Source organism: Petaurus breviceps, unplaced genomic scaffold, assembly GCF_028583685.1.
Source record: "Petaurus breviceps papuanus isolate PSGF00001 unplaced genomic scaffold, PetGlider_PUasm1.0 89893, whole genome shotgun sequence".
In the NCBI taxonomy this organism is placed as follows: domain Eukaryota; kingdom Metazoa; phylum Chordata; class Mammalia; order Diprotodontia; family Petauridae; genus Petaurus; species Petaurus breviceps.
The window spans coordinates 791,001-802,405 of NW_027187139.1; the positions used below are offsets into that span (position 1 = coordinate 791,001).

An 11,405-nucleotide genomic window follows, 5' to 3' on the forward strand; every position below is an offset into this window, starting at 1 on the left:
GTAATTCTGTGATTTGGTGATCTCAACCCATTCCATTCATATCTTTATTAGGCCACGTCGTGGGCACTATGGAGGGTGGGAGGAGAGAGAAGAGGTGAAAGACATGCTTGATCTCCGATAAAGATTAGGGAAAGCTGACTCTTGGTTTGACTTTGTTTATGATCAGTATGGAATCTTTATTGTCCTATGAAGGCCTCTCCAGAACCAAGGCAAGCAGCAAGCAATATCCCATCTCATACCCTGCATTTAGAAATGTCTAGTGCCCAGCTCTATCATCTTGCTCACTAACTTGGGAGGATTCCAAGGAGTCAGGGTACAAGGATGGAGTTAGTGGGAGGGAACAGCAAGGTATAAACTTTTTATCATTATTTGGTCTAGGTGAAGGTGAAACTCCTTCTTTGTTCTGTCTGTCCATGTTAACTATTTTTTCATTCACCTAAACAGGCCTGGTAGCAATACCAATAACTCACTTTACTTATAAGTCTGCATATGCTAGGCACTTTATTTACATTATCTCCTTTGATTTTCACAATCCTTACTTTCTCAGTAGGTAATACAAATATTAGGTCCATTTTATAGATGAGGAAATTGACATTCTGAAAGATGAGATGAGCCTCTCTAAAGTTCAATCTAATTTAATATCTCACAATTTTAAGGTCTTTGAACCTATACAATGCATTTGCTTTTGTACAGATTTTGATTGTAGTGGTCAGAAATGTTTCTGTCATTTGCTTTCTGGCCTTGAGTCACACTTTTCCGCCAGTAAAAATAGTAGTCATATTCCTTCACCATGCCAAAGAGAGGGGATTACTTAGAGGATCACTATCTGAGCATTGGAAGGGAACTCAGATGACCTCTGGTTATGTTCAGATTCTAACAAGAAATCACCCAAAATTCTTTTCTGATAAATGGATTCCTGGTTTTCCTTGAAAATGTCTGAAGTGGTGCTATGGTCCTACCTTTCTAAATTGCTCTGGAAAGTTTGAGGGATCGGACTTGAGGTTGGGTTGTAGGTAAGCTAGGGGCAATGCTGCTTTGAGCTTCAGAGTGCTCCCAGGAGTCCAGGGGGATAGGATGTGATGCACATAGATGATGGTGTGGTGAGAATGGGTCAAATGTGATATTAAGCACTTTGTGAAGTACCTGGCACATAACAAGAACTTAATAAATGTTTATTCTTTCCCGTCATACTCTGCCAAGTACTTGGTAATGGACTACTATGCTGGTGGAAACCTGCTAACCTTGCTGAGTTATTTTGAGGCCCAGCTACCCCCCTCCTCCAGAGCTAGCACAATGCTACCTGCCGGAGATGGTGCTGGTCATTCACTCCATGTCCCAGCTGAACTATGTGCACAGGTCCCCAGGATCTCAGGTATTCAGGCCAATGGGCCTACCACTGCTTGAAGCCCCTATTAAAGGACCAATAGACTCTAGAAGTTGCCCATGTTCTATTCCCACTGTAGCAGCAAGCACCCTAGCATACACGTGATGGCTGCTATCAGAGGTTCCTAGATCTGTTTTCCTAAAGGAAAGAAACTTAAAATGGGTTAACAATCTTACTTTAATCAATCAAACATATATAATTTACCTAGTTCAGGGGAAATTTTCCGCACCCTGAACTTCAGAGAATACAAACAAGTTATAAGCAGACAGAGAAACAGATAAGCAGACAGGCTTCCAGCTGTCTGACCATTACAAACATATACAGTCAGTTACCAGAAAGGGAAGCACCAACATCTGGGTTTTCAAAGCCAGGGGGCTCAAAGGTTGCCTAGAGTCTCATCTGGTCAAATCACACAAATAAATAGCCTTCTCCTGGATCAGAGAATGTCACAACCCTCTTGACTCACTGCCCAATCACAAAGCAAAGTAGGTTTGGGCATTCCTGAAAAACAAGCATCCTGCCACAGGCTCCATGTGACTGCATTCAGCTTATTAGGGGGAAGAGTATATTTTCAAATAAAGGAAGGTTCTCAGGGTCACTTAAGCCTATCAAAGGGCCAAGGGGCAGCTAAGGTCTTCAGATTCCCATTCCCATTACACCTATACACCAGGCCAACCTGTCTATATTCCTCCTTCTAAGGATCCAGTAGTCCTGGTCCCAACTCTTCTACCTCCAACTTTCAAGCATCTAGGTCCCTAGCCCCTGAGTACTATCCCTATCCATTCCTGAACACCAATTCCATCTTTCTTTTCCCCAAGGACTGAAAAGTCCTGGACCCCTGGCCACAAATTGAAACTGTTGCCGATGTCCAGTGACCAGCCCTTGCATGCGTCGCTTGCTTGACATACTTATAATAAACTTCTTTTACTTCTCTTTTTCCTTAGTTTTGTCTCATTAATCAGGGTGAAAACCACAAATGAAAAATTTCCCTTTCAATACCAACATATTGATGGACTGTTTACTTGAGGTCAGTAATGACTTGAAAATAGGTTCAACTTTTAATGATAACTTTAGTAATAAGACAAAAGCACTTCAGATGGGACATATCAGCAAAAGAGGTTGGGCCCTTTCAACTCAGTTCCTTCCCAAAGTAGTAGTATATGACAACTTCCAGGTATAAACAGGTTGCAGGTGATTTTTCTACATGATCTATATCAGGGAATACAAAGATACCAACTGAGTGACACCTTCACCAACACTAAGTGACAAGCAATTCTGGGAATAATGGGCCACTGAGTCATCATAACTTTCAGTACTGGCAATAGGAACATCACCAAAGTTTTAATTATCAGCTTCTCAACTTCTTTTTTCTCTTTTCATAAACCAGAAGAGAAGTTGAAATCCTCAGTCTTCTCACTCAATTCTGGGAACAAAAAGGACCTAGATTACTCCTTTCCACCTCTCACCAAGACCTCTTAACCTTCACACAATAGAAAAGCATTGATTAACAAATATCCACCAATGAAGAGAGAACCTCATACAATTGGTCATTTGAGTCAAGGGTGATACTGGAATTTCACTATTTGATATGATGCCAGAAGCCATTTTCTAAAGAAAGCAAGATTCCCTTCTATAAATTGCTTTCAATTTACTTCAACTCTATCACTTCCAATAATCATGTAGCTTTGGGTCAATGTTTTCCACTTTCTATGTCTCAGTTTCTACACACGTGAAATAATAAGGTTTTAGTAAATAATCTCTAATGCCTCTCTTAGTTGTAAACTTTTGTGGTCTGAAAAAAAATGAAGAATTTTTAAAGAAGTGACCAATTACAATGTTGAAAGAAGATATGAAGTATAGTTGATCAGACAGTGATCAAGCAGAAAGAGGGCTCCTTTGGAGACAAGCCCAAAGGAACATGGTTCCTGCCCTTCAGAGAAGTCTACAGGGTTCCCAAGGAAGACTTGCAATGGAAGTTCTAAAAGGGACTGAGTTTCTTTGTCTCTCTCTGCCCAGATCTTGGAAGTTCTAATAAATCCTTAAACAAATAACCCAACTTCTGGGGAGCTGGAGAAGAGGCTTGATCTGTCCTAGATAAATAGAGAGATTTATGTGTTAAAGTACATGGTGATCAGAACAGAACTTGTGCATTATCTTGCCACCTCCCATCTCCACATTTGATCAGTCACTATAATACAAAACTTGGAACTCCAACCTTTCACCTGAGGTTCAGTTTACTTAGCCATGTTGGCACAAAAGGGCAATCTTCAGAATTTTCTTATCTGTGAGATGTCCACAACTTCCAAGTCCACAGATTTATTTTCTTTTGCTAAGGCTCCACCTTCTGAAAATATTCACATTGTGCTGTGTGTGGAGTTTAATGGTGCACAACAAGAGAGGACCGGACATTCTGTTGATGGCATTTCCTCTGATCAGGTTGTCAGAATTTTGGGGGACTGGCTCAGAAAAGCGAGTCATTCGATTTTTTAAAAATCCCATATCTTATATTATTTCCTTTCCTCTAACCTGGACATTTAATCTGAAATATAGTTGCTGCTGCTGGAAGGGATAGATAACTGGCCCCAAGTTCTGGAAACTCTGGGTTCAAGTGCTTTTTCTGAGTCAAACTTTTGGGTAACTCCATTGAGTCACTAATTTCACAGTGTTTCAGGCAGCTCTCTAAATCCCTCAAATGCAAAGCAGGGCCTGAAATGTATTGGTAGAGAGGTTCCTCACCAAGACTTCTCTCTATCATTGAAAAGACATTTATCTCCAAAATTATGTCTGTCTGTCTGTCTCTTTCTCTGTTTCTTCCTCTCTCTCTCTCTCTCTATCTCTGTCTGTCTCTGTCTCTCTCTGTCTCTGTCTGTCTCTCTCTCTCTCTCTATTTCTCTCTTTCTGTGTCTCTCATCTTTTGAGATGACCTTGAACCCACACACAAATCTTTTGCATATTCACTTTCATAGTTAACCTCATAGCCACATTTCATCTTTCTGCCAAAGTGATCTTTCAAAATCCAGGTTTGACCATGCTGTTTCCATACTCAATAAATTCCAATCCTTTCCTGTTATCTCCAGGATCAAAAAGAAAACTCTCCATTTTCTGTTAAGCCCTTCCCACACTGGCCCCTTCCTATCTTTCTAAATTTCTTATATTTTGTTATCCTCCATATACTCAGCTATACATATTCAGGGACACTAACTTATCTTTTTTCTATTCTCACAAACAACATTTCCTCTCCTTACTCTGTACCTCCTCTCTGCCTTTAAGGAACTTTCACTCTATCTACTTGAACACTCATCATTTACGCCTACAAATAAACAGAAACTCGTTTTTAATGTAGGCCTGTGACAGATACAGTCTGGCATCCCAGGTAAAGATCATGCCTTAAAGTCAGAGTACCCTGGGTTCAAATCCCATCTCTTACACAATAATGAATTTTTTACACCCCCCATTGCCCCTGGACACTCTTTTAGATTATGAGCCATGCTATAGTTACTTGTTTGCAACAGCTGAGAGAGTGCTTCCTCACCAGGGGTTTAACATACCAATGAAATGCCTGGGTATGAGATTTTAAATAGGAAACAAATGGAAAGTAAATGTAAAGGAATAAAGGGAGTGCATTGTTCAGGGAGAGGGCTTATAGACAGGGGACTATTCCAGACCCTAAGAAGACCAGGTACTCAGAAAAGGTCTCATCTAGCAAGTGTCTCTTGAGCTGTATTTTGAAGGAAGCTAACTATTCTAAAAGACAGGGATGGAGGAGGGTATCCCAAGCATGGGAGGTAATATAAGCAAAGGTAGGCAGAGTACAAAGGCTATGTCAGGTATGAGGAAGAGTAAATAAATCCAGTTGACTAGCATAGAAATTACCAGAGAAGAATGAAATCCTAAAAGATAAGCTTAAGTCAAATTGTTCAAAGCTTCAAATAGCTGCAAACTTTATTCTATCCTAGATGCATTTGAGCTTCAAAAGGAGAAGAGGGATTAGGTCAGAAATGGTCACCATGCTCATTCCCTTTAAATGTTGTCTTCAATGCTGACCTCTAATAGAGTGACCTGTAGGGTAGTCATCTTCAAAGAGGCAGAAGTTCTAACCCAGATTTTGCAGAACAAAAAATAAAAAAAAATTAAAATATGCAATTTCCATAAAGGCCTGTAGAGCATGAGAGTCCACAAGAAACCCTGAGTACCATCCCTTCCTAGGATTCCCTTTCTTAACCTGACTTTTCACAAGGCAAAATAATCACAACACCCTTATGAAGGACTAACTTTCATCTTTCCAATGTTCATCTTAACCTCTATGATCAGGAATCAATAAGGATATAGGAGGAGAGGAGACCTGGAGAATGAGACCTTTTTTTCTTGTTTTTCAAGTTGTATCTAACATTTTTGTGTCATGCCAATGATTTCCATGGGTTTCCGTGGCAAAGATACTAGAGGGGTTTTTTGCCATTTTTCTGGATGTGATTAAGGCAAACAGAGCTTGTGCTTTGCCAAGGGTCCCATATCTAGTAAGTGTCTAAGTCCAGATCTGATCTCAGGGTTTCCTGGTGCCAGTCAAACTGTGGGTTATCCAGGAGAGAATGTTTGATTGCAGAATGGTATGGATTCTTAAAGCTTAATGTGATATACAAATGTGTGTCTGTGTGTATATATTTATACATCTATATCTGTATCTATATCTATGTATATTTTCTTTTTTTTTTTTTTACTTTTTTGAAGGGCAATTGGGGTTAAGCAACTTGCCCAAGGTCACACGGCTAGTAAGTGGTAAGTGTCTGAGGCCGGATTTGGACTCAGTTTCTCCTGATTCCAGAGCAGGTGCTCTATTCACTCTGCCACCTAGCCGCCCCCACTGCTCCACCTAATTGCCCCTTATCTATGTATATTTTCACACTTAATCGTTGCCTTCTGGTGTAGGGCAAGAGGGAAAAAGAACATAGTAAAAAGTGCAAAGTAGAGAACAAAGAAAACTTGCAAGGTAGAAAAAAAGGGCTGTGGCCAAGATCTCCAGAGTAAAGTCAGGAACTTGCTTGATCTCATCTGACAATTATATCCAATACCTTTTAAAAATGACTCTATACAAATTTTAGAAGCTACAGAACCTACAAAATGACAGAGTGAAACAAATCTCCCATTGAAAACAACTTACCAGGCCAACAGAAAGGGTCTATCACACCCGGCTGGGAGTGGAGCGCAGTCCCACAAGGGTCACACAAGCACAAGTCAGGCCAGAGAACACCTCTGGGGACGGAATCCTTAGCAGCTGTGACAGTTTACAGACTTCTCAAACCCCAAACAACAAAGACAAAGTGAAAGGTCAGTGAGGAAATACTGTTAGACCTAGGAGAGAGAAGAGAGTGGTCTGGCCTCTGCCCACATGATGGCAGAGGTGGACAAGCAGTAGCAGCATCAACAGCAATAGCAGTACAGCAGCTGCTTCTGGAGCTACAGGACCACAGATAGTGGGGGAATCAAGTGACTTATCAGAGGGCAATTGTAGAAATGTCTTTGCTGGTGCTGAGGCAACATTCTCTTACTTTGCCCTGCTTGGATCTATGTTGCAGTCTTCAGTGGCTGTCCTGGGGTGAGGAGGAGTGCTGGAAGAGCAGAGCTTGTGGCAGCTGTGGAGAGGGAGTCCTCACAGTTTTGAGATAGGTGCCTAGAAGTAGCTCTGATAATAGTTTGCAAAACCCCAGAAATTTGGGACATACCATTTTCCATTCTCGAAGCAGAGTCCTACCTGGCCAAAGACCTCAAAAGTCAAGTAATTGACTGGAAAGAGAAGCAAATAGAGGGGAAAAAATCAGACTAGCAAATCTTCCTTTGGTGACAAAGAAGATCAAAACATAGAACCAGAAGACAAACAAAGTCAAAAGCCCTGCATCAAAAGCCTCCAAGAAAAATATGAATTGGCTACAGACCATGGAGGAACTAAAAAATTATTCTGAAAATGAAGTAAAGACATAGAAGAAAAATGGGGCATGGAAATGAGAGGGATGCAAGACAATCATGAAAAATGAATCAACAGTTTGCTAAAGAAGACCCCAACAAATATTGAAAAAATCAAAACCTTAAAAAATAGACTAAATCAAAGGACAAAAGCGGTCAAAAAGCCAATGAGTAGAAAGGTGTCTAAAAAAGCAGAATTGACAAGATGGAAAAGGAAGTTCAAAAGCTCACTGAAGAAATTATTTCCTCCTTTGTGCCAGGCCCAGAGTCCTAAGGAAGTACTCCGTGATGGTTAGAGCCCCAAAGGCTGCAGCTGTTGCTCCACCTCCCTGAAGGGCCTCCCTGCAGACCTTCTCCTCACTCCCCTCCCCTCCAACATGGTCATGCTCAGAGACCCTCTTTGTGGCCCAGACCTCCACCCTCCCTGGGCTCTGCCCCCTCAAAGCAGGTGCTATGGGCACAGACAGCCTCACCTCTGGCCTCCTACTACAATCTGCCCAGAACCCTACACCTGCAGACTGGTAACCTGATCAACTGGGGCTGCCTATGGAAAAAGTGACCATCTAGCCACCATGAGGACCTGAGAGATTGTACTAAAAAATAAAACTCTGAAGTAATGGAGCCCCCAAATCAGCCCTGATCTAGTTCTGAGTTGCCAAATGTCTTGGAATGTACCATAGCTCATGCTGTAGAAAAGATAAATTCTGATAAAAGAGAAGAAATGAAAGTTTCTGCAAAGCTGTTTATTATAGGATTAAACTCTTCATCAATGAGCAGAGTGGTTGAAATGTCCTGCTCTGTTCTGGGGATTGTCCAGCTGGATCCTGTGTTCATCATTTCACTGGCTGTTAAAGACAATGTTAATCTTTCCTTGGAGCATCTACAGCCTTACTGCAAAGAACTAGAGAATTTGGTTCCAAACAAAAGTGTTGTGTCCATAGAGACCTCTGATCTAGACAAAGCCCAGGTGTAGTAGCTGTACCAGTGAACACAAGTGAAACCAAATAATAACCAAGTTAATCTTACCTCCTCCTGTGTGATGCCACCTGATTTAATAGCATTTGCTAAGGAGTTTGACATGCAGCTGTTTATGCACAATGATCCCAAAAAGCTACTTTCTGAAACAAATTTCCAACAAGCTCTTCAGGAGAGCCTTCCTAACATTTTTGCAAGTTAATGGGTGCCCTTGTAGGTACTTCAATATTTGGTCATTGTTAAAAGCAGAGGAATTATCAAATAAAAAGGCTACATCATACAGACCAAAAGAAAGGATTCTAAATCTTTCACTGGAGGGTGGCCTACTGACTTTAAACCACAGAAATGCAATTTTTTTTCCAAGTCAAAAATCCATAAGATATAAAAACCAAAAGTTATAAAATTAAATTGTGTCAGTGAGGCAAAGAGTCCAGTCATAGTTTGACACAGTATGTTTTCAAATACTGTGTACTTCCTTCTTAGTCTCCAGACCAATTCAGTCATATATGAAACATTGTATTGTTTTCATTAAACTATTGTTTTCTAATAGAAATTGTCTATAAATAAAATACCTACAATATAGTCTTATTTTTATGACTAATATAAATCAAGAAAATTTTGGCCATAGGCATCAGAGTAAGATTATATAGAGAGATAGATAGATATAGATACATATATAGAAGCATATTTATCTATATTTTTATTTACCAAGAAAAATTCTTTAATTACTTAATTCTTAAGACTTCAAGAATGTTTAAGTACAGTAGATGAAATTAGAGAATATTCTTCCCATCACTGATTGAAACTACATCTCAAAGTAAATATAGTAGCTGGATTCTGCTATACTATAGGTATCTTTTTTCTTTTCAATACATGGATAAATTTTTTTCCCTAGCACTATGACCCTTACAGTTAAGCTATAGCGATTTAACCTTATTCTTGTGCCATATTTTGTCTCACTTGTGTTTCCTACGAGAACAAACCAATGGAACTGCAAAGAAACTGGTAACATTTTTAATCACAAATGAGTGACCTCTTTTGGAAAACAACAATCAGTTCCTGGAAATCTTTACACCTCTTGAATCATCCTGAGTAGTTTGATGCCCATCTGATTTGACTTCCCAATAAGCTGAGTACATTTTGCACCAATCCCTACTAACAATGATCAGTACCATTAATGTAAATGACTACCTCAAAGACGTGACTAAAAGCTACAAATGGGATTTTTAAAACATCCTCAATTCAGAGACAAAGTTGCATATAGTAATTTTTAAAGTATAATCCAACTATTCAAAAACAAGGAATTCAATAATAAAATTTTTGTAGTAAAAAGGAACCTAAAGACCATCTAAAAATATTTTATTCTTTTGCCATTCATTGATTCTTTTTTCTAATTTGTTTATCTTTATTAATTGGTTTGTTTACTTTTAGTTTACAAGACTCAGTTCCACAGTTAGTTGAGTTTCAAATTTTCTCTCCCTCCCTACCCCCCCACCACCGCCATGGCTGCATAAAATCAAATATAGGATCTGCAAATACTTTCACATTAAACATTATTCAGGTTATAAAGAAGGGCTGTATCAGATGGACTGAACAATGGGAAGGAAGAAAAAAAAACAAGAAAAAGAAAAAGAGAAGGTAGTTTGCTTCATTCTGGATTCAAACACAATTCTTTCTAGTTCTTACTCTGGACGTAGACATCTCTCTCCATCATGAGTCTTTTGAGGTTGACTTATAACCCTGCATTGCTGAGAAGAGTCCAGTCTATTAAAGCTGGTCGTCACACATATGTTGTGTCTGTAATTGTGTACAAATTTCTCCTGGTTCTGCTCTTCTCACTCAGCATCATCAGTTCATATAGTTTCTTAAACCACAATAGTATTCCATTATATGCATATACCACAGCTTGTTCAGCCATTTCCCAATTGAGGGGAATCCCCTTAATTTACAATACTTTGCCACCACAAAAAGAGCTGCTATAAATATTTTTGTATATATGGGTCTTCCTTCCACTTCTATGATCTCTTTGTGATATAACACAGTGGTATTGCTGGGTCAACGGGTATTAAATTATTTATAGCCCTTTGGGCATAATTCCAGATTGCTCTCCAGAATGGCTGGATCAGTACACAACTCCACCAGCAATGCATTAGTATTCCAATTTTTTCCATATCCTCTCCAGCATTTGACATTTTCCTGCTTTGCCATCTTAGTCAATCTGGCTGGTGAAATGTGGTACCTCAGAGTTATTTTGATTTGCATTTCTCCAATCAATAGTGATTTAGAACATTTTTTCATATGCTTATATATATATATATATATATATATATATATCTTTAAGTTTTTCCTCTGAAAACTGTCTGTTCATATCTTTGACCATTTATCAATTGGGAAATGACTTGTATTCTTATAGATTTGATTCAATTATCTGTATATTTTAGAAATAAGTCCTTCATTGGAGACATAGGTTGTAAACATTATTTACCAATTTTCCACTTCCCTCCTAATCTTGGTTACATTGGCTTTGTTTGTACAGCTTTTCAATTTAATGTTACCAGAATTGTCCATTTTGCATTTTATAATGCTCTCTAATTCTTGTTTGTTCATAAAGTCTTCCCCTTTCCACAAATCTGACAGGTAAACTATTCCTTGCTTTCCCAGATTGCTTACAGTATCAGCCTTTATACCCAGATCATGCACCCATTTAGACTTGATTTCAGTATATAGTGTTAGATAATGGTCTGTGCCCAGTTTCTGCCATACTGTATTCCAATTTTCCCAGCAGTTTTTGTTGAATAGTGAGTTCTTATCCCCAAAACTGGGGTCTTTGGGTTTATCAAATAATAGATTACTATGGTCATTGACTTCTGAGCCTCATGTGCCCAATCTATTCCATTGATCCACTACTCTATTCCTCAGCCAGTGCCAAGTTGTTTTGATGACTGCTGCTTTATAATGCAAATTAAAATCTGATATAGCTAGTCCACCTTCCCTGGCATTTCTTTTCATTAATTCCCTTGATATTCTGGACTATTTTTTCTTCCAAATGAATTTTATTACTATTTTTTTCTAGCTGCACAGAGCAGTTTTT

General features: G+C 39.1%; 1 pseudogene; it reads left to right on the plus strand.

Moving 5' to 3' along the window:
- Positions 1–7,792: 7,792 nt before the first annotated feature.
- On the plus strand, positions 7,793–8,699 carry LOC138176531 (glutamate--cysteine ligase regulatory subunit pseudogene; annotated as a pseudogene).
- The last annotated feature ends 2,706 nt before the right edge of the window (positions 8,700–11,405 follow it).